General features: G+C 43.5%; 1 protein-coding gene across 3 annotated transcripts in view; it reads right to left on the reverse strand.

Moving 5' to 3' along the window:
• The window catches only part of LOC121291765 (transmembrane protein 200A-like), a 53,589-nt gene extending 41,637 nt beyond the window's left edge, over nt 1-11,952 (reverse strand). For all 3 annotated transcript variants that reach the window (XR_005946069.1, XR_005946068.1, XM_041213306.1), the window contains exon 1: nt 11,448-11,952. The gene's annotated coding sequence lies outside the window, so the exon portion shown is untranslated. The remainder of the gene's footprint in view (nt 1-11,447) is intronic.
• Between the last annotated feature and the right edge of the window lie 10,804 nt (nt 11,953-22,756).

Genomic DNA, 22,756 nt, shown 5'->3' on the forward strand with positions numbered 1-22,756 from the left:
GACAGCCTGATATGAGACATCATGTTCATTGCCAATGGAATCAACTTAGCAATGAAGTAACTGTGCCGTAGGGGAGGTGATGGCGTAGTGGTATTGTTGCTGAGCTAGTAATCCAGAGACCCAGGGCAATGCTCTGGGGACCTGGGTTTGAATCCCACCACAGCAGATGATGGAATTTGAATTCACTCAAAATCTAATTCTTAAAGTCTAATTGTCAATTGTTGTAAAAACACATCTGGTTCACTAATGTCCCTTTGAGAAGGAAATTTGCCATCCTTACCTGGTCTGGCCTACATGTGACTCCAGACCCACAGCAATGTGGTTGACTCTTAAATACCCTCTTGGCCTAGCAAGCCACTCAGTTGTATCAAACTGCTACAAAGTCAATAGAAAGGAATGAAACTGGACAGACCACTTGGCATCAACCTAGGCACCGGAAACGGCAACAGCAAACTCAGCCCTGTTGACCCTGCAAAGTCCTCCTTACTAACATCTAGGGGCTTGTACCAAAATTGGGAGAGCTGTCTCACAGACTAGTCAAGCAACAGCCTGACATAGTCATCCTCATGGAATCGTATCTTACAGATAATGTCCCACCATCACTATCTTTGGGTATGTCCTGTCTCACCGGCAGGGCAGACCCAGCAGAGTTGGCAGCACAGTGGTATACAGTCGGGAGGGTGTTGCCCTGGGAATCCTCAACATCAACTCCGGATCCCATGAAGTCTCATGGCATCAGGTCAAACATGGGCAAGAAAACCTCCTGCTGATTATCATGTACCGCCTTCCCTCAGCTGATGCATGTTGAACACCACTTGGAAGAAGCACTGAGGGTGGCAAGGGCGCAGAATGTACTCTGGGTGGAGGACTTCAATGCCTATCACATTGGCTCGGTGGCACCACTACTGACCAAGCTGGCCGAGTCCTAAAGGTCATATCTGTTAGGCTAGGTCTGCGGCAGGTGGTGAGGGAACCAACATGAGGGAAAAACGCACTTGACCTCATCCTCACCAACCTGTCTGCTGCAGATGCATCTGTCCATGACAGTATCAGTAGGAGTGACCACCGCACAGTCGTAGTGGAGATGAAGTTCCACCTTCATATTGAGGAAGCCCTCAATCGTGTTGTGTGGCACTACCACCATGCTAAACGGGATAGATTCGAACAGATCTAGCAACTCGGGACTGGACATCCATGAGGCACTGTGGGTCATCAGCAGCAGCAAAACTGTACTCGAACACAATCTGTAACCTCATGGCCACGAATATCCCCCACTCTACCATTACCATCAATCCAGGGGATCAATGTTGGTTCAATGAAGAGTGCAGGAGGGCATGCCAGGAGCAGCACCAAGCACACCTAAAAATGAGGTCATTTGGTGAAGCTATAACACAGGACTACCTACATGCCAAACAGCATAAGCACCAAGTGACAGACAGAACTAAGCAATCCCACAACCAAAGGATCAGATCTAAGCTTTGCAATCCTGCCACTTCTAGTCGTGAATGGTGGTGGACAATTAAACAACTAACTGGAGGAGGAGGAGGAGGCTCCACAAATAGCCCCATCCTCAAAGATGGGGGAGCCCAGCACTGACAAAAGATAACTCTGAAGCATTTGCTATAAATTCAGTCAGAAGTGCTAAGTGGATGATCCACCTTGGCCTCCTCTGGAGGTTCCCTGCATCACAGATGCCAATCGTCAGCCAATTTGATTCACTCCATGTGATATCAAGAAACAGCTGATGGCACTGGATACTGCAAAGGCTATGGGCCCTGACAATATTCTGGCAATAGTACTGAAGACTTGTGCTCCAGAACTTGCCATGCCCCTAGCCAAGCTGTTCCAGTACAGCTACAACACTGGCATCTACCCGGCTATGTGGAAAATTGCCCAGGTATGTCTTGTACACAAAAAGCAGGACAAACCCAACCCAGCCAATTACCACCCCATCTGTCTATTCTCCATCATCAGTAAAGTAATGGAGGGGGTCATCAACAGTACTATCAAGCAACACTTGCTTAGCTATAACTGCTCACTGACGCCCAGTTTGGGTTCCAACAGGGCCACTCAGCTCCTGACCTCATTACAGCCTTGGTTCAAACATGGACAAAGGAGCTGAACTCCCTAGGTGAAATGAGAGTGACTGCCCTTGACATCAAGGAGGCATTTGACTGAATGTGGCATCAAGGAGCCCTAGCAAAACTGGAGTCAATGGGAATCAGGGGAAAACTCTCCACTGGTTGGAGTCATACTTAGCACAAAGGAAGATGGCTGTGGTTGTTGGACGTCAGTCATCTCAGCAGGAGTTCCTCAGGATAGTGCCGTAGGCCCAACCATCTTCAGCTGCTTCATCAATGACCATCCTAAGGTCAGAAGTGGGGAAGTTTGCTGATGATTGCACAATGTTCAACAGCATTTGTGATACTAAAGCAGTCCATGTCCAAATGCAGCAAGACCTGGACAATATCCAGGCTTGTGCTGACAAGTGGCAAGTAACATTCACACCACGCCTAGTGTCAGGCGATGACCATCTCCAACAAGAAAGAATCAAACCATCACCCATTGATGTTCAATGGCATTACCATTGCTGAATCCCCCACTATCAACATCCTGGGGGTTACCATTAACCAGAAACTGAACTGGACTAGCCATATAAGTACTGTGGCTATAACAGCAGATCAGTGGCTAGGAATCGTGCGACGATTAACTCACCTCCTGACTCCCCAAAGCCTGTCCACCACCTACAAGGCACAAGTCAGGAGTGTGATGGAATACTCCCCACTTGCCTGGATGAGTGCAGCTCGCACAACATTCAAGAAGCTTGACACCGTCCAGAACAAAGCAGTCCGCTCCATTAGCACCACATCCACAAACATTCACTCCCTCCACCACCGACAAACACTGACAGCAGTGTATACCATCTGTAAGACGCACTCAGGAATTCACCAAGGCTCTTTAGACAGGACTTTCCAAACCCCAACCACTATCATCTAGAAGGACAAGGGCAGCAGATAGATGGGAACACCACCACCTGCAAGTTCCCTCCAAGTCACTCACCATCCTGACATGGAAATATATTGCTGTTCCTTCACTGTCACTGGGTCAAAATCCTGCAGCTCCCTTCCTAAGAGCACTGTGGGTGTACCTACACCACATGGACTGCAGCGGTTCAAGAAGGAAGCTCACCACCACCTTCTCAAGGGCAACTAGGGATGGGTAATAAATGCTTAACCAGCCAGCGAAGCCCACATCCCATGAATGGGTAAAAAAAAAACTGTGCCTCAATATCACTCAGTATATTAATTAATCCACGTTTTTCTGAAAATGTTTTCAGATCCTAAACTTCTCAATTTGCAAAACAGAACAATTAATTTGGTGTATTAATTATGGATAAATACCATTGTGATGATTTTTAATCTAGGACAGCTGGGCCCACAGTGATGGAAATATTGAGCACAAGAGGATGAATATTGTTAGATTAAAGAGCTTCACAAAGTTAGAGCTTCACACAGCTAGACATTCATTATGCAGAGGTCGCCAGATGGTGGGATACCATGTGCCATTTTTCAGCCATTCAAAACAAAAGCAAAACATTGTCTTCATTTAACTATTAATAATGGTCTTCATTCATGGCAGACGGATTGCCTCTACCACAGGTGTAGTCAAAGGATATTCCTTTCAATGTGGGAATGTACATGTCCCTTTGGAGACATGTATTACAAGTACCACAGCTGATGACTGGAAGAAATACTTCACACCATCATTGGCTGAATATTTATTTCTGTTTTATTTGGTCATTTTCTTTCATGTGCCCTTCACAACCCACGTTATGCTGAGAACAGAACCAACCAATCATTTTACACACGTTTTGGTGCATGAGAAATAAAAGGTTAAGTTAATAATCCAAATGGAAAATACTGCAGAGTTTTGCTGATTTAAATGTTCTAAACTAAATCTTATGCTGACTCAGAAATTCTGATGTATATGTCACCTCATTATTTAAATATTTAATCTAGATTTTAAAATATTCTAAAAGCCTGGGGCCAGGTTAAGGACATTACTGAAGCTTAAAGACAGCAATTATAAGCAAGTTATACGAAGCAGTTTGTATTGAAACAAACTTTCCTGTATTCTAACTAAATAGTAGAAATCATTATTTCCTTTTACTGGAAAAGGAAACTTCTGGGTTTTCCAAAATAAAAGCCCAATATAGCCCAAACTAGAGGTTTCTTGAATTCAGGAGTTCTGGGACCTCCTCAGACAGAGCACGCAGGGTGAAACACAAGTTTAATATTAAATACACTGAATCAGCACACCCAAAGCAAAGACTGAACTCTGTAACTTCTTCATTCTAAAAATAAAAACTTTGCTTTGTAGCAAATAATTGAAAAAGATAATTAGTCAATTATATAAAAGCAAAAAACTGCGGATGCTGGAAATCCAAAACAAAAATAAAAATAAAAATACCTGGAAAAACTCAGCAGGTCTGGCAGCATCTGCGGAGAGGAACAGTAAATGTTTTGAGTCCGTATGACTCTTCAACAGAACTAAGGAAAAATAGAAGACAGGTGAAATATAAACTAGTTTAAGAGGGGGGGGCGGGGGGGGTGACATGTAGAGCTGGATAAAGTGGCAGTGATAGATGGAGAAAGCCAAAAGATGTCATAGCAAAAGGACAAAGAGGTGTTGAAATGTGCTATTATCTAAGGAATGTGCTAATTAAGGGTAGAAAGCATGACAAGCAAGGTACAGATAGCCCTAGTGGGGGTGGGGTGGGGTGAAGGAATCAAAATAGGCTAAAAGGTAGAGATAAAACAATGGATGGAAATACATTTAAAAATAATGGAAATAGGTGGGAAAAGAAAAACCTATATAAATTATTGAAAAAAAAGCGGGGGGTAATCGGAAAGGGGGTGGGGACGGAGGACAAAGTTCATGATCTAAAATTGTTGAACTCAAAAGTCAGTCCGGAAGGCTGTAAAGTGCCTGGTCGGAAGATGAGGTGCTGTTCCTCCAGTTTGCATTGAGCTTCACTGGAACAATGCAGCAAGCCAAGGACAGACATGTGGGCATGAGAGCAGGGTGGAGTGTTGAAATGGCAAGCTCCCTGTCGCTTGCCATTTCAACAAAGAATAAAAGGGAAGGCCTGTGATAGGGCAGATGAAAAGTAATCGCCTTGAAACGTTAACAGTTCCTCTCTCCACAGAAAGTAACATTTGTGCCACAGGCAATGACCATCTCCAACAAGAGAGAATCCAACCATCGCCCCTTGATGATCAATGGCATTACCATCACTGAATTCCCCACTATCAACATTCCGGGGGTTACCATTGACCAGAAACTGAACTGGACTAGCCATATAAATACTGTGGCTACAAGAGCAGGTCAGAGGCTAGGAATCGTGCGACAAGTAACTCACCTCCTGACTCCCCAAAGCCTGTCCATCATCAAAAAAGCATAAGTCAGGAGTGTGATGGAATACTCCTCATTTGCCTGGATGAGTGCAGCACCCACAACACTCAAGAACCTTGACACCGTCCAGGACAAAGCAGCGCACTTGATTGGCACCACATCCAAAAACATTCACCCCCTCCACCACCAATGCACAGTAGCAGCAATGTGTACCATCTGCAAGATGCACTGCAGGAATTCACCAAGGCTTCTTTGACAGCACCTTCCAAACCCACAACCACTGCCATCTAGAAGGGCAAGGGCAGCAGATAGATGGGAAAACCACCACCTGCAAGTTACCCTCCAAGCCACTCACCATCCTGACTTGGAAATATATCACCGTTCCTTCACTGTCGCTGGGTCAAAATCCCGGAACTCCCTTCCTAACAGCGCTGTGGGTGTACCCACGCCACATGGACTGCAGCGGTTCAAGAAGGCAACTCACCACCACTTCTCAAAGGCAACCAGCGATGGGCAATAAATGCTGGCCCAGCCAGCGAAGCCCACATCCCGTGAATAAATAAAAGAAAAGATGCTGCCAGACCTGCTGAGTATTTCCAGCAACTTCTGATTTTATTTCTTATTTCCAGCATCTGCAGTATTTTACTGTTGTTATGTGTGCTATGGAATGTTTCAAACCTAAGGGAGCATCCATAGAAAAATCTGCCGTATTGTGGCTAGTCTAGTAAGATTATTAAATCTAATAGGATGACAGTTGATTATCAGGGACACACACTTTAGAAGAATATACTCTTAAAATGTTACAGCCTCCATATCCCATTGTACACCAAACCGCAATTGCTTCAAATCTCTCTGTGGCTTCACCCTGTGCAATCTCCACACCATCTTCTAGCTTTATATCGCCCTTAAACACATAATCCGTTTCACTGACTCCAGCTTCATGTGTATTTCCTCCCTCTTCCTTCACCTCAGCATTGACACCAGTACATTCAGCTGACTGGGATATAGCTCTGTAATCCCTTGTCTTGCTACCCACTCCGCACCAGCCATCTCCACCATTTTTCACTCTTGCTTCAAGGCCTCCCACGTTCTACCCTCTGTAAACCTGGGGTCATCCAAAACTCTGCTGCCTGTGTCTCAGCTCACACCAAGTCCTGTTCACTCTGTGCTTATTCAGCTGGCTCCCAGTCAACCAATGCCTTGGTGTAAAATTCACTTCTTCGTTTTCAAATCCCTCCATGGCCTCACCCCTATCTTTGTAATCTCCTCCAACCCCACAACCTCTTGAGTTATCTGCACTCCTTTAATTCTGGCCTCTTGAATATTGTACTCCTGATTGCCAGTTGGTGAAGGAAGAAAGCAGACCCAGTCTTTTACTTGGAATAGATCTATTCACAGAGTGAAAGATTATAAGCGTATACCTCCTGACTCCATTCTGTTCTTGTGTCAGTCAGTGCCTCTTTATATATGCTCAAGTAACCATCCAATCAATGCCCATTACCTGTATGTACCTAACCTCAAATGACACAATTAACATTGAACATTCCCGATTTTAATCACTCCACCATTGATGGCTGTGCCTGCAGCTGTCATGGCCCTCAGCTCTGTAATTCCCTCTCTAAACATCCCCATTTCTTTACCTCTCTTCCTTCTTTTAATACTCTCTTTGAAACCAACCCTTTGGTCATTTTCCTTAATATCTCCTTATATGGCTCAGTAACAAATTCTTTTTTATAATGCTCCTGTAAAGTGCCTTGGGGACTTTTATAACATTAAAGGCATTATACAAATACAAATGTTGTTCAAATTTATCACTGACTGTTTTTGGTCAATTCCTAACCTCTCCTCTCTTGGTTGTTTCCCACAAATCTTTTATGCAATGCCTGGGAACTTCTGTTTAAGTAAATGAAAGCTGTCATTGCTGCTATTGATAAGAACCAATGTGGGAACTTCTGTGAAACCACACAGAGAAAAATACTTCTATGGGAACCTCAAATTATAGAACCAATAATTTACACCTCAAAAGCAGTGCCAATACGACAAATGAAAAATCACACTTACATTTTAATGTCATGCCAGATACTTCTTGTATGACACTCCCAATTTATCACCTCAAAATTGTTCCCACCAGATCTGTAATCATCAATACTTCACCCTATGTTAGATAGTTCAAAATAATTCTGAAGACACAGATAGGATTAAAAGCTCACATCTGGCAAACCATTATGTTTACTGCACTCATGGAAACACATTCAGCAGTTTAAGTAAGATCAGCCAGCGGTGACCAACAATTCGACATACATTTAAAATCTGTGTTCATTTTTTATTCACTTTTTCCCCCCTTATAAAATGTTTAGAATGGAACCTCCCTATGTAAACCTGTCATGCTTTCATTACCCTATCCTGTCAGTGGGAGTACTGCAGTGTTACTAATGACAAAAGGATATCATGATACAAATTACTTAGAGTGTTTCCAATTAAAATGTTGCATAGGAGTTCATAATGGAAATAAAAATAAATGACTGATTTTAAATTAGGTTCAATTATCTTCTGCCAATCAACCTAACTTCAGCTAAAGATTACCTACGCTCCTGACTCCCCATGTGAAACACTATGGCAGAGCAAGTCATAAAAGAAAGACATATTTATAGTGCACCTTTCACAACCACCAGACATCTCAAACCAATGGATTAATTCTGAACTGTAGTCACTGTTGTAATGTAGGAAATGCAGCAGACAGTAAGCACACAGCAAATTCCACAAAGGACAATGTGATAACAACCAAATAATCTGTTTTTGTGATATTGATTAATACTGACCTGAACACTGAGGATAACACCCTGCTCTTCATTGAAATAGTGTCATGGGATCTTTTACATCAACTTTGAGAGGACAGTCAGATGGATAAATAAAACATTGCACATTTTAATCTAATGATTTAGTAGCCATATTAGCTTTCAGAACCAGTGACTTATTTTTTATGTAACATAAGGGTTTGTTCCACAACACACACTAACTGTGTAACCAGTAAAATATTTTTTGGAGAAAGGAATCTGTGTGACTCACAAAACTTTTGAAGCTTACATTCATCTACAATGTTCCATTATCTATCATGTTTCACTTGCATTATGTTAACCAGAACTATCTTGGAACTTGTGAATGTTGGTGGAACTGCCTCACAGCATGCCAGTGGCATCAACATGTAAAATATTGTTTACAGAGGCTGTGTTGTCCCATGGACTTGCTTTCTTGCATAAAAAAAACAGGAAGCTGAAATATTTTTGTTTTGATTCCTATGGAGTCAGGCATATGCTGATAATCCTCCTACACATTCCCCAAAAGGTATTATCAATTTGGTTGCTCTAGGCTGCAGATTGTGCATGTTGATAAGTAGTTAACAACATAAAATTAATAATTAAATTTCCTCCTTTTACTTATTAAAAATATCACCACTCTTTCTTGACCCTAATTCCACTAATAGCTGGTGTACATTGTTAGGAGGAAAAGAAGAAGAGAAGCCTATTAGGAGCCTTTATGAGCTAAGGTTGAGCTCCTTGGAGACAGTACTTGAAGATGCCACTGTGGAACAACCATTGTCACATAAAATGGAATCCATTTTGAACTAAGCTTTCTGATAAGAGATATCATCTATCGGGCTGCTCCACTTGATGCCCTCCACAGATGAAAAACTGTTTACTTGATTTTATTTAGTTTTTGGAGGGTAAAAGTGGGATCAAAAGTGATGGAAATGAAATATTTTCCACATTATGCACCTAGTTCACGCACAACTTATGTGCAGAACCAGCTGGAACTTTCTGTCCTGCCTCAATCTCAACAGCAGCTCTTCCAGCAGGTAAAGTAAATGTTCTGAGAAATATTATTCATTGAGGAGAGATTGTAGACTGTTTATTGACCAAAGATCTCCCTATGTAGCTCAGTGTCAAATTTTGTTTGATGATTGGCCCTACGAAGTGCCTTGGGATGTTTTACTAGGTTAAAAGTGATATATTTCCTACATTACAATAGTGATTACATTTCAAAAGTACTCTTTTGGCGGTGAAGTGTTTTGAGATGTCCGGTGATCATGAAAAGCACTATGTAAATGCAAGTCTTTCTTTTTTATGTATAAATGCAAGTTGTTGTTCAGTGCTGTGAACATGTAGGCTTGGGAACTGAGTACAGGCTACCCACGCTTGTACCACTTAAGGCAATATGCCAACAGAGCAAGGAGAATGTTATTCCATCAGCCTTATCCAAATTGTAATGATACATCAGTGCTGCACCTATCAGATTTACAGTGGTGCAATGTTAGCAGTAATGAATTATAGTCCCTACACTATACTGGTCTCAAATTGGGATTAGACAAGGAATGCTTGTGTGTCTGTTTACCACTAGTGCCAGTGAAACAATGTTAGAAAAGCTCCAACAAGACAACTTGGCAATGTAACTTTAAAGCTGATGTAGTAGACCATCCAAGAGTTTTTTTTCTTACTTGTAACATTTATAAAAGTTGCCTTGGCAGTGATTGCTGTTTTTACTATCACCAGTGTGCAGCCTGGTCTCACATTTAACACCAAATCACACTACATCAGTTGGAGTAACATTACACATGTGTTAGTAACAAGCTTCATGTTGATAAACAACATGCAGCTTAAATGATTTCTAACACAGCCCTTTGATATGAGAAGTGTCAATGCACTGGATCTTTTCAGTTTATTTGAGATATTTTACTGTACATTATGTATTGCACTTGGGGCATCAATTGTAGATGAGGCTGCGCTGAGCAGAATTATACATAATCTGACATCCTGTGTTGTCTAATGAGGAGAAATTACTTAGGGCATCAATTGTAGATGAGTCTGCACTGAGCAGAATTATATATAATCTGAGATCCTGGGTTGTCTAATGAGGAGAAATTGAGTAGAATGAGCCAATGTTCTCTAGAGTTTAGGAGAATGAGAAGTGATCTCATAGCAGCATGTAAAATTATTAATCGGCTTGATAGGGTAGATACTGAGAGGATGTTTCCCTGGGCTGGAGTATCTACAACTAGGGTCACAATTTCATGGTAAGGGGTCAGCTATTTAGGACTGAAACAAGGAGAAAATTTGTCACTAAGAGAATTGTGAATCTTTGTCATTCTCTATCGCAGAGGGCTGTGGATGCTCAGTGGTTGAGATTGACAATTTTTTGGACACTAAGAGAATCAAAGTTTATGGGATAGGGCGGGAAATTGGAGTTGTGGTAGAAGGTCAGCCACGATTTTACTGGGTTGAGCAGACTCGAATGATCACATGGCACAATACTTCTAACACAGAACTCGACACAAAATTTAACTAATTGAATTATTTTACCTTTGTATGAAACTACACATAGGTAAGGGCCAAAGTCCATAGTGTAGGGGACATAGGAACATGAGTAGGCCATTCAGATCCCCCCCACCCACAAGCCTGTTCTGCCAATGAATTAGCTAATGGCTGATCTGAACCTCAACATTATTTACCAGCCTTTGTTCCCTATCCCTTGACCTTTAAATCAACAAAAATACTATCGATCCCACGCTTGAAAATTTCCACTGACCCCCCAGCATCCGGTGTCTTTGGGAGGGGGAAGGGTTTCACTGCTTTTTATTGGAAAGCTGCCGCCTGGTTTCATTCCTAATTAGCCTATCTCTAATGTTAACATTTTGCCCTCAAGTTTTGGATTCCCACCAGAGGAACTAGTTCATCCATATCGGATTTATCAAATCCCTTTATCACCTTAAACACCTCAATTAGATCACCCCCTCAACCGTCCAAACAAAGGGAGAGAAGGCCATGTTATGCAACCTGTAATTTTAACTCTTCTGAGTGCCTATCATTCTGGTAAATCTGCACGCTGGACAGTTAATCAGGGAGTCCATTGTGTCCCCGAGAGGTTGAAAGACAAGTTATTTTTCAGGCATCTTAATTAAACTTCGCTTTCATTGCACGGGGTGTCATTGTGTTCAAATTAAAGCAAAAACAGAGTAGCATGGGTGGAAACTCTTTTACCTTCTCTCTCTCTCTCGATGAATTTTATTCTCTCATTGCTCCTCGGATGGGTGTCGATTCAGGCTGAGCATTTCGCTGGCAATCGGCTTCACATGGGACTTCCCAACCGCTCCATGTCGCGGCTGCTAACGTTGACAAATTATTCCTCGTGGTTTAATGCGCACATCCCAAGGCTTTACGAAGAGGACCCTTCTGGACCCCGCTGCCACAAAAGAAAAGTGTCTCTGAACGAGGGAAATTAACTAGACAGGAAACTGGAAACCCTGGCGCCCTGTCAATCACAAAGTGGACGCAGCGAAACAAGAGACAATGAAAGGTCCGGGGTGTTGCTGGTGGTAGTGGTGGTGGGGATGAAACTGCTCCTGATCCAGTAATTCCTTTCTCTATCCTACAAGCCCGTTTTTAGATTGAACCTTTGTACTTAAGGCGTCAACGCCATCCCAAGTTTCCTTCTCCGCTTTTGTAAGTAACGCCTTCACTAAGTAAAATATCCATTTCCAGCGCATTCCTGCTCTCCACATTCCTTCCTCCTCCTCCTTCATTAACTGTCTGTTACAGAATTTTTTTTATGGAGTTGGCGTAATTTTTGTTTGGCACAATCGCTTATAAAATAGGATCCCTGCCGGGAGATCCATGAATATACATTATGTTAATACTGTACGCCTTGTGTAACTTTATTTCCCTAAATTTAAAAAAAAACAGCTTTTTTTAACATTTCACCCCAACTGCTGGGGGTAAACTAGTCCCTGCATTTACCTGCAAACCCCAGTGACCACACGTCAACAACAACAACTTATGTTTATATAACGCCTCTAAAGTTATAAACCTCCCAAGGCGCTTCACAGGATCAAAGTCAAACCTTGTTCATTGGATGTGAATGTCTTGGGGACCTGAAAGGTGCAATTGTTCATCAGTGACAAAGTTTGGCAAGTGGAATGTGATGGACATATGGTAGATGCTCGAATTTAATGTAGATTATCAAATTTCCGGCGGCGTTGTTCACAGTGAGTCAGAGGTTGCTTCATGTTCCAGCACCAGGGGCTGTTATCAACACAATGGCTTTTGTGTTACAGGAAGTAACGGTGCCTTAACAAAACAGAAGGTACTTTTAAGACCTTTAAATGTTATAGTTGGTTGCAGAAAGGAGGGTCCACCTTGTAATTAATTTCAGGGCCATGGGGACATTGAGCACGGTAGTTAATGATGAACGTTTAGATAATTTCAGGAATTAACTAAAACTAAATTTGGATGATCTCAATCAAAACTGTGTAAGAATGTGTAAAGAATGAGAACATTGACCATTCACCTCAGGGATCTGGGTTTAAATTCAGAGCTGGCTGATGAGGTGATAGGCTTCTTTCTCTCTCGTCTAAATGGTTCCTGCACAAAGTGCCTAATTCCTGGTGAACTTGACCCGACGGCACAAAATCATTTTAATTTGGTACCAATGTAGCAATCCGATTGGGATCACAACAATGTGTAAAGTCGAACAATATGACATTGGTGCATTGGCTGGTCCTCTGAGGTTGTTTCTAAGATAAAAGCAAACTACTGCAGATGCTGGAAATCTGAAACAAAAACAGAAAATCTTCAGAGGTCTGAAGAAGGGTTTTACGGACTCGAAACGTTAACTCTTTTCCTCTCCCCACTGATGCTGTCGGACCTGCTGAGTTTTTCCAGCATTTTCTGTTTTGGTTCTAAGACACCTTCTAGAAAGAGCAAAGGGAGTTTATTTGGCATCTAGCAATGCTAGAGTGGAACTTGCGATTTTCGAATCTGACGCTGACTGGTAGAAATGTTCTACTCTCCAGAACTAACGTCTCAGATCTTGAAGTGAATAAAATTTACCCAATTTGAAATATATGTAAAATTAACAAATGGTGCACAATATTAGTTAGCATAGACAACCTTCCTGAACTGAAGTCAGAGAGATGTTGGAGCATTTTTAGATTATGATGATGAACCGAAGGACAGTGATCCAGAGGAGACCCATGGCCAATGTATGTGAAATGCTTAGTATTCTTGATACCATCATTCCTAATAATAACTCCTCATGTTAACATCGAACTTCTTGATGCCACAAAAACATAAATTTATTTCATTTTATTAAACTTTTAATACAGCGTAAAACGTAATTTGTTTACATTAAAGCAACTTCCAATACTAACTATATGCAATAGAAACATAATTATTTTGCTTAAGCCAGATGCCTTAAATATATAATTATTAATTTGATTGCATCGAGACAACTTTTAATACAGTAATTGTTTTAAGGAATCAAAAATTCTTCGCTAACACCATCTGAGCTTGCAGCCTTTACCACCTAGAAGATCAAGGCAGCAGGTGCATTGTGAACATCACCACATGTAAATTTCCCCTCCAAGTCACACAACATCCTCACTTGGGAATATATTGCAGTTCCTTCATCATCACTGGGCAAAAATCTAGGAACTCCCCACTGAACAGCTGTTGGAATGTCTGCAGTTACAGAGACTGCAGCAGTTCTAGAAGGTGGCTTGCTGCCACCTCATCAAGGGCCATTAGGGACGGGCCATAAATAACGGCCCTACCTGTGACACCCACATTCCCATGGATGAATTTTAAAAATGCATCCACTTTAAAAAAAAATCAATTTCCCTTAGCCTGAGGGTCTTAAGTTTTTCCATTCCATATATCATTCCCTGAAAGGTTTTATTGCTTATTCGGCCCCTGCCAATTCTGCTTCTCATTTGGCTGATAAGAGGTTTATTTTCTCCGTTTCCTCATAAAGTGCTTTTGCATTTCACACAGGGTCCAAGTCTCAGCACATTGAATAACATGTGGCACTCTCTTCTAAGACATGAGCTGATACCTGTTCCCCATGTAGGCTGCCTCTGAAAACAAGAGGCCATTATTCTTGTGCTAACACTGCAAGCTTTTTGGCACTGCTGATGTACAAAGCATCATTATTGTGTCTTGACAAGACCATGGACAAGTCACTGTGGAAGCTTGGATGACTGGCAGCAAATAAGACCCAAGAAAAAGCAGGTCTAGGAGATAAAAAGTTATTGGTAAGTTTATCTTTGTTGATACTGTTGAATACATAAGTCTTACATGTCAGGAGCTGATGACACTATAGAACTATCAGAACATCATTATGTTCCAGCTTTGGGTCTTGTTCTCTCCAAGCTGCTCTCAGTAGAGGGTTTCAGAGTTACAACCCTGATGCCTTGACCACATCTAAATGGCCGTTTTCATAGGTGAACTCAAACCATGCTGAATGGATGCCCATTTATCACTAGAAACATCCACTTTCTCCACCATCGACACACTGTGGCTGCAGCGTGTACCACCGACAGGATGCACTGCTTAATTCACCAAGATTTTTTCAACAGCAAATTCCAAAACCCATGACCTCCACAGGCACCATCACTTACAAGCTATACTACACCCTGACTTAGACATATATTGGCCATTCTTTCAGTGCCGCTGGGTCAAAATCCTGCAACTGACACCCCAAGAACATTTTTTAAAATAAGACAGTGACTACGGCTACTCTACTCGATAAATCAGTGCGTGACTGAGGAGCCTGACCCCATTCTCTTCCGATATCCATAGGCACACTTCCAAGCGCAGTCATTAGATAGCAATCAGAGTGGGAACTCTAGCTAATGGTTCCTCTCCCAGAGAAATTGTAGAGACTCTCTGGCTGAGGTCAACAATGGATGGCCTGCGGATTGAATTAGGGGCCAATTGTTTGTGCGGAGAACATCCACCATTGAACCATCAGGAGAGCTCTCATCCTGCAGCTTCACGTCCTCTCCATGGGATGAATTGCGAACTTTGGCTTGCGTTCTCTCCTTCATAAGTATGACTGAACAAAATGGGTGGAGTGTCACAGACACATCCTAGCACAGCCCGGCGCAGAGCATTGGCTGCAGCACTGTCTCACACAATGTTCTTAAATGTTAGTTACTTTCCTGAATAGGCTGCTGGTTCCGACAACAATTTTTCCAGTGCCTTGAATGGCTTCCATCCTATTAATTTGAAAAGTTTGAAACTCCATTAATGTGTCAACTAGGACTTGCATCAATTTGATAGATCCTTAAAAAAAAAATCACTCAATGGATTAATTTTGATAAGTGATACATTTTAATTAATTAGAGAACCTTCTAAAATCAACTGTAATATATTAATGTAAAGTCTAAAAGCACATGAAGCTACCAAGTTCAATTTCTGGAATATCCAGATAATTATAAAAACAAATCGTGTTTTTAACCTCTGAAGACAACCTTACCTATCTTTATTAATAATGAAGACACTAGCATAATATCACCTTGTAGCTGCTATTTAGGGTATTAATCAAACTGCTGCTGGACAGATGTTCTGCCCGGATGCTAGGCCCTTTTCATTCACTGGTTTGTACAAATTCTAAAATTGGCTGCAGAAAATCAGCAATTAAGTGTGCTATTGTTCATTTTCTTTCATGTTTAATCATTTTCCATCGTAAAGTTTTATTCTTTCTCCTTCCCCGGTTTGTTTTTAGTCTCATTCTGTCACATTTCAGAAGCTTTTAATTACTTTCCATGGAAAAATTCTGTAAAATGAAAACCACCTTTAAATGTTGGGTTTTAAAGCATCATCTATTCTCACAGGGTTAAAATAGAGGTCGATGAGAATGGGTAGATCAGGTGCTAAAGGGTTTGAATGTTGCTGTTGTTTCCCCATGGACTGTAATTAACAAATAATTAGTTAGGCTGTGTAGGCAGTCACAACACATCACATGCCCAATATGTTGAGTGATCATAGATGGATTTAAATAGAACCCAATGAATGCATGAAGAAGAAAGGAATAGAAGAATATGTTGAAAGTAAATATAACAGGTGGATGTCATGTAGAATATAAATACTGGCATGAAGTAGGTAGGCCACATGGACTGTTACTGTACTCTGTAAACTCACTGTAATTTTATGTTTCTGACCCCTTTCTGACCATGAATGAAGGAAGATAAAACACAGAGAGCGATCAGGCAGCCAGATTGCGTAGAGACTGCAAGTTTAGAATGCAGGAAAGGATAGTTATGAGATATTCTGTTAAAGTCAAGCATGATGTGGGTGAGTAAATGCTGTGTCCATGTGCCCATTTGACATTGCTAGCCTACTTACCAATGTTCCACTTAGGGAAACCATAGATATTTGTGCTGCAGCACTACATCATGGTGATCTAGACCTGCCACCATTGCGTGAATCAGTATTCATTGAACTTATGAACTCAGCAGCTCACGTCGTTGAGTTCAGTTTTAATGACACCATATGTGCCAAAATAGATGGGGTTGCCATGGGGTTCCCTCTAGGCCCAGCTCTCACAAACATCTTTGTTGGGTTCAATGGAATGACACTGAAACTCCTACCACTTGCTTATTTCCAATATGTGTATTATACATTTGCTATATTTAAATTCACAGCTGCATGTAACAATTTCCTTACATGCCTTAATGGGCTCCATCCTGCGCTCAAATTCACCTTTGAAATGAAGCAGTCAAATGAACTCCTCTTCCTTGAGGTACTAGTTGAGAAATCTGCCAGAGGGTTCACTATCATGGTCTACTGCAAGCCTACCTTCACTGGTCAATATACACGTTGGGTCTCTTACAGTTCCTCACGCTATAAGATTGGTCTTATTGGTAACTTTGTAAATAGGGCCCAGGCCATTTGCTCACTATGCAAGCTTGATGCTACGACATGGATTACAAATACATTTGACTTCCTCAGCCATAATATTCTACACTGGAATCCCTGTGCTGGGCATGTGTTAAACAGATGGTTTATCAGTAATATCCTTGGGACATCACATTTTCAGGTTAAATGAACTGAAAACAAACCAACCAACTTCTTTGGGCAAGAAGCTTGATTTATAATATTCAAATCTTAAAAATAACACCAAAGTAAATAGCAGTTCAGTATTAAAATGTAACCAATTTTCAATATTTTAATTATTCCTAAAGTTCCAAACAAAATTAAAAACAAAATTAAAAATCTATGGAATTTTTAACAAGAAATGGAGAAATTTGACATTTCACAAATATAAAATTAGTTTTTGGGCCAGAGGGGATGTTCAGTAATTATGTCTTAATAACATTGTTAAAATCCTAATTACACCTAATTCAACAATGTCTAACTTTTTCGAGGGATTTTAGAATGAGAATAATAGGGGAAAAAGTGAAAGTTCACATCAATTCAGTGATTTCTAATTGATTTCTATCTTTGGAGAAGTTTGAAATCACTGACAGCAACTTCAGGATTTCCACACTTATTTGTGCATATGTGGACATCAGAAGTTGCTATCAGTTTTACAGGATAATCACGGTGAACATTGACAGACCACAAAATCCAAGCCAGAACCTGACATCATGTCTTCAGTTGATCAACAAGCAGCATATAGGCGAGATGTAAGAGGAAGCCAAGGATCTATTCTTGGGATCTATCCAGTCATAACATTATAGGGGCAGGAAAGTCTCTGGCTACAACTGTATAAGTAGGAATGGAACCAGCTGAGGGAAGTTGGATAACTGTAACCTAGTGTACAGGCACAAAAATGATCAAAAAGGCTCATGGAAGGTTGGCCTTAATCGTATGGTGACTGTAATACAAAGTAAAGTTATCCTTCAGTTGTACAGAACCTTGGCCAAACCCCCCCCACCCCATCTCAAGTACTATGTTCAGTTCTGGGCAACACATCGCAAAAAGGATATATTGGCATTGGAGATACTCAACAGAATGAAACTGGGATTTAAAGGATTAGTTTATGAGGGCAGCAGGTTGGTTAAACTTGTATTCCCAAGTGAGTTAAGTGATGATATAATTGAGATGTCTGAATGATAAAAAGATTTAATAGCGTAGGTAAAGAATCTATTTCCTCTGGATAGGGGGGGAAATGAAGAAGAAAAGGGCAAAATTCTTAAAATTAGAGCCATTCAAAAGTGAAATCAGGAATCATTTCTTCACAGGCACGATGGTCCCAATGGCCTCCTTCTGTGCTATATAACTTTATAATTCATATAAAACTCACCCCCCAAAAGGCTGTGGATGTTGGATATACTGAAACTTTCAAGGCTGTGATTGATAGATTTTTGTTGAATAAGGGTATAAAAGGAGAGGGATCATTGGTGGATAAATGAGCCATGATCTAACTGAATGGCAGATCAGGTGGTTGCATGTCCTAATCCTGTTCCTATGTAACAAAGAATGGTGCAGTTCAAAGATTGCAGAGGTCAAAACTGATGGAGGGCTAGTGCACCACCCTCACAGAGGATGTTCTTTGTGACTTTAATAGGACCTTTTCAGTACAGTGGCAGCAGCAGAAACCCAGAGGAGAGTGTTGTGAGAAAGGGGGCACAGATTTGGAAAATGTGGGGACGTTTTCCCAGGCAGGGGGAGGTGGGTTTTATGCCTGCAGCGAGTTAAATGCCCTGCAACTGATGTTGGGTTGGGACAAGCTGGAAAGGCTTTGATCAGCTACACTGAAAAGTTCCAGTCATGCCTAGCTGACAGGCTGCTATTCATAGCACTTCTTCCCTCAGGGAGTGTTTTAATTGCTTGACGAGCGATTGCCAACTTCTTGGAAGGCACTTCACCCACCTTCAGCTGCACTTCCCTGCTGCCACTCTTCACTGTGCAATGGGAGCAGCTGATGCAACTCCACCCTGGACCTCTGATGAAGGGCGAGAGCAGAAGCCATCCCACCGCCAATGGCATCAGCTGGCTTTCCCTCAGCCACATGCCTGTCCACAGGGCAGGGGAGATGGGCAGTGAGACGAGGCCACAACACCGGGTCCACAGGAGGAGGATCAGCTTTCTCCACATGTCTGCGCACCTGTAACCTCAGGATGACCACACTCTCATGGCAGGTCACTGCTGACATCTGCAACCTTCTGGAATAAGACCTCCTTCCCAGTGGAGATGCAGTGCCAGTGGCCGACAAGGTGCTTATCACTGGAGATTCCCCTGGATCTCTGCTTCTTGCCAAACCGTGTGTTTTTTCTGCAAGGTGAGAAACCCGAGTGTCATGAATGTTCGTAATGGCTTGTTTATAGAGGAGGAAAGAACATCATTTGTGGAAGGCGACTGTGAGGCATGGACACAAGAAGGCAGCAGGATGAGGATGAGCGTGAGTGTTGGTTGTTCAGATGGAGGTCTGAGGTGCCTACAGGGAAAGGCATGAGTGGAGCTGCAAGGTGGTGGTGACCTGAGGAGAGCAGGAGAATGTTGGCAGAGGCAGAGGATGGAATTTTCTGCTCCTGCTTGCATTAGGCGCGATCAGTGGCGTGAGCAGACAATACGGCGCGATTGGTTTTATGATGGCGGGAAACCAGTTTGCGATCGTCCGCTCAGCTCACTGACGGTGAGCCAAGTTTCCCCGTCAGGAACCTCATTGTAATACGTCAGTGTATCATTATCAGGCCTGCCTGCTGAAATCGTCCCCCCCACCCACCCACCCAGCTGGCCACCAAGTGCACGCCGACACATTTCACAACGGCACACAAGTGACGTGCACTTGGCGGACTGCACTTTGAGGGGAATTCGGAGGTCGGTGCACAGTAACGTTGTGCAGTGCTCGCCAGGTTCGCCTGTCGGACTTCAAGCTTGAGGGGCGCTGCGGGGTTAAGGGCAGCCCTGCCCTTGAGACGACTTATGGGGGGGGTGGGGCAAGGGCCGGCTGTCGAATATAGTGCACAAACATTCGGGGGTGGGGGGGGTCAGGGAATTGGCCACGCGTTAGGGAAACCTGTATAAAGTGACCAGTCCTCTGATATCTAGCTTACCTGCCCACTCAAACAATGCAGAGGCATCAAAGTGCCACCGAGTGCTCCAAAGCTTTTCACCCCCAACCCGCACAGTACCCCACCCCCCCCCCTCCCCCGCACACCTCCCACCCCTCACCACCACCCTCAGCACAGACTGCAAAGTTATGAGCATTTTAGTGGACTGCAGAGCAGTTGGACGATTGCACACGTTGTCCAATCTCCTCGCTAATGCTGTCACTGGTGGAGGTGCTCACAGCTCCTTGCAATGTCAGCATCCCAGTTTGGACCAGTCTCCCCTCATGGTTCAAGCTAACAGGGCAGCCTTGCAGTGTGGGTTAGGAGAATGCCTGTGCCTGAGCTGAGAGCACAGCATGCAGTCCAGTGGGCAAAGCTGCTGCCTATTGGCCAGGTCAAGTGGGGCAGAGGTGGTGGGGTTTCGGGCAGCCATGCAGCGCACTCATCTCCGGCCATCTAAGTGGTGGCCAATCAATAAGGGGCCTTCACACTTAACCAGGACAGGTTCTTATACACCCATGCTCACCATGTGTCTCTCCCTTTCATCCTGCAGGAGGAGTACATCAGGATCATGGAGCCTGGTGAACTAGCTGTATGTCTGATGGCCCTCAGAGAGCGAAGACGACAGAGAAGAGAGCGACTGAGGCTCCTGGCTGTGCAGCGAGAGGAGCAGCAACCTCAGGAAGAAGTGGCGTCTGGAGCTGCTGAAGAGCCACAGCGAGTCGTTGCTAGCGAGCACCGAGCGACACTCAGGGTCTGTAGACACCGCCTGTCATGTCTGCAGATGACCGAGACCCAGTGTCGCCGAAGACTGTGCATGTCTAAGGAGCTGGTTGGTCACATGTGCTGCAGGATTTGTTGTCAAAGGGACATGGAGGGCATCCACTGCCAAGCAGCCATGAAAGTGACTGCAGGACTCAATTTCTACACCAGTGGCTCCTTTCAGGGCTCCACAGTTGACCTCTGGGATTTCACAATCCGCCACCCACAAATGCATCCATGAGGTCAGGGATGCCATCTTCGTGAGGGCACACAACTTTGTGCATTTCACCCAGAACCAGGATGCAAGAGCGATTGGATTTGCCCAGATCTCGGGTTTGCCACAGGCGCAGGGCGCCATCGACTGCACTCATGTGGCGCTCAGGTCTCCATGGCAACACACGGTCAACTACATCAACCGCAAGGCGTTCCATTCGCTGAATGTGCAGCTGGTGTGTGACCACCAGAAATGCATCCTGCAGGTCTGCGCAGTTTCCAGGGGGTGTCCACGACTCCTACATTCTCAGTTGGTCTCAGATCCCTGATGTCTTCCAAGGTCTACAGAAGCTGCAGGGTTGGCCCCTTGGGGACAAGAGGGGACAGAGACCGTGGCTGATGACACCCGTGTGGTGGCCTCAGACTGCAACAGAACGATGATATAATGAGGCTCATGCAGCAGCTCGCAACTTGGTGGAGCAGTCCATCAGGATGCTGAAGATGAGGTTCCGGTGCCTGGACTGGTGGAGCCCTGCAATACCGTCCCCAAAGGGTGTCACACATCGTCATCATCGTCTGCTGTGCCCTTTGTAACCTAGCACTCCAGTGGGGAGACGAGCTGGCTGTGGAGGAGATGGAGAAGCTGGAGGTCTCATCCAATGAGGAGGACGCCAACGGGGATGAGGAGGTCCTCGAAGGTGATGATGACAGGGATGAGGCCCTCACACTGGCTAGACAAGGCAGGCGCACTCGGGAGGCCTTCATAGTTGCTAGATTTGTGGACGATGATGATGACATGCAGTGAAGTGACCCCATGGATCCTCACATTGCATCTGTGAATGTTTGACTCCAGTCTGTCTTATGGCAGTGCGAATACCCTCTGTGATAATGCTCCTGTCATGGAGACGCAGTGGAGGCCCTAATAGTCACTCGATTGCAGAAAGATGATGACGACATGCAGTGAGGTCACTCCACAAATCTTCACACAGCCTCTGAGAATGTCTGACCCCTGTCTGGCCGAGGGCAGCTCGCTTGCGCTCTGTGGTTGGGGTCATATTATAGAGACGCAGCCATGAAACTGCAGAAGCAACTGATCCTTTGTCCACCTTCAGCACCTGAGCCCTTCAGAAGCACACTGTCAATGCTGAAAGATGCTGAAGAGATAGGGGGCCAGCCCCTCCGTAAAGGTGCTGAGAGCACAGAGAGAATGACGGAACTCTGTGGTGCCTGCCCTCTACATTCTGGCAGCAATGACAAGCACCATCGAGGTGCAGGCATCAGTAATGTGTCCAGGGAGTGTGAGGCCGGACCATCACTGTGGTCTGAAGGCTGCACAAAGCACAAGGAAGAGGCCCTGGACTGAGACTCCTGCCTTTATCTTGTGCAGAAAGGTTTCACATCTGAGTGACAAGAACACTGCTCATCAGAACAAGGAGCCATAGACAGGGAGACATTCTTGGGAGTTTGTTAACAATAGTGAACAGTATGTACAGGTGATTAACACTCGTGCCAAGGCTGTGCAATTAATTCTCCTTC

This window comes from Carcharodon carcharias, chromosome 19, assembly GCF_017639515.1.
Source record: "Carcharodon carcharias isolate sCarCar2 chromosome 19, sCarCar2.pri, whole genome shotgun sequence".
NCBI classification, from domain to species: Eukaryota; Metazoa; Chordata; class Chondrichthyes; order Lamniformes; family Lamnidae; genus Carcharodon; species Carcharodon carcharias.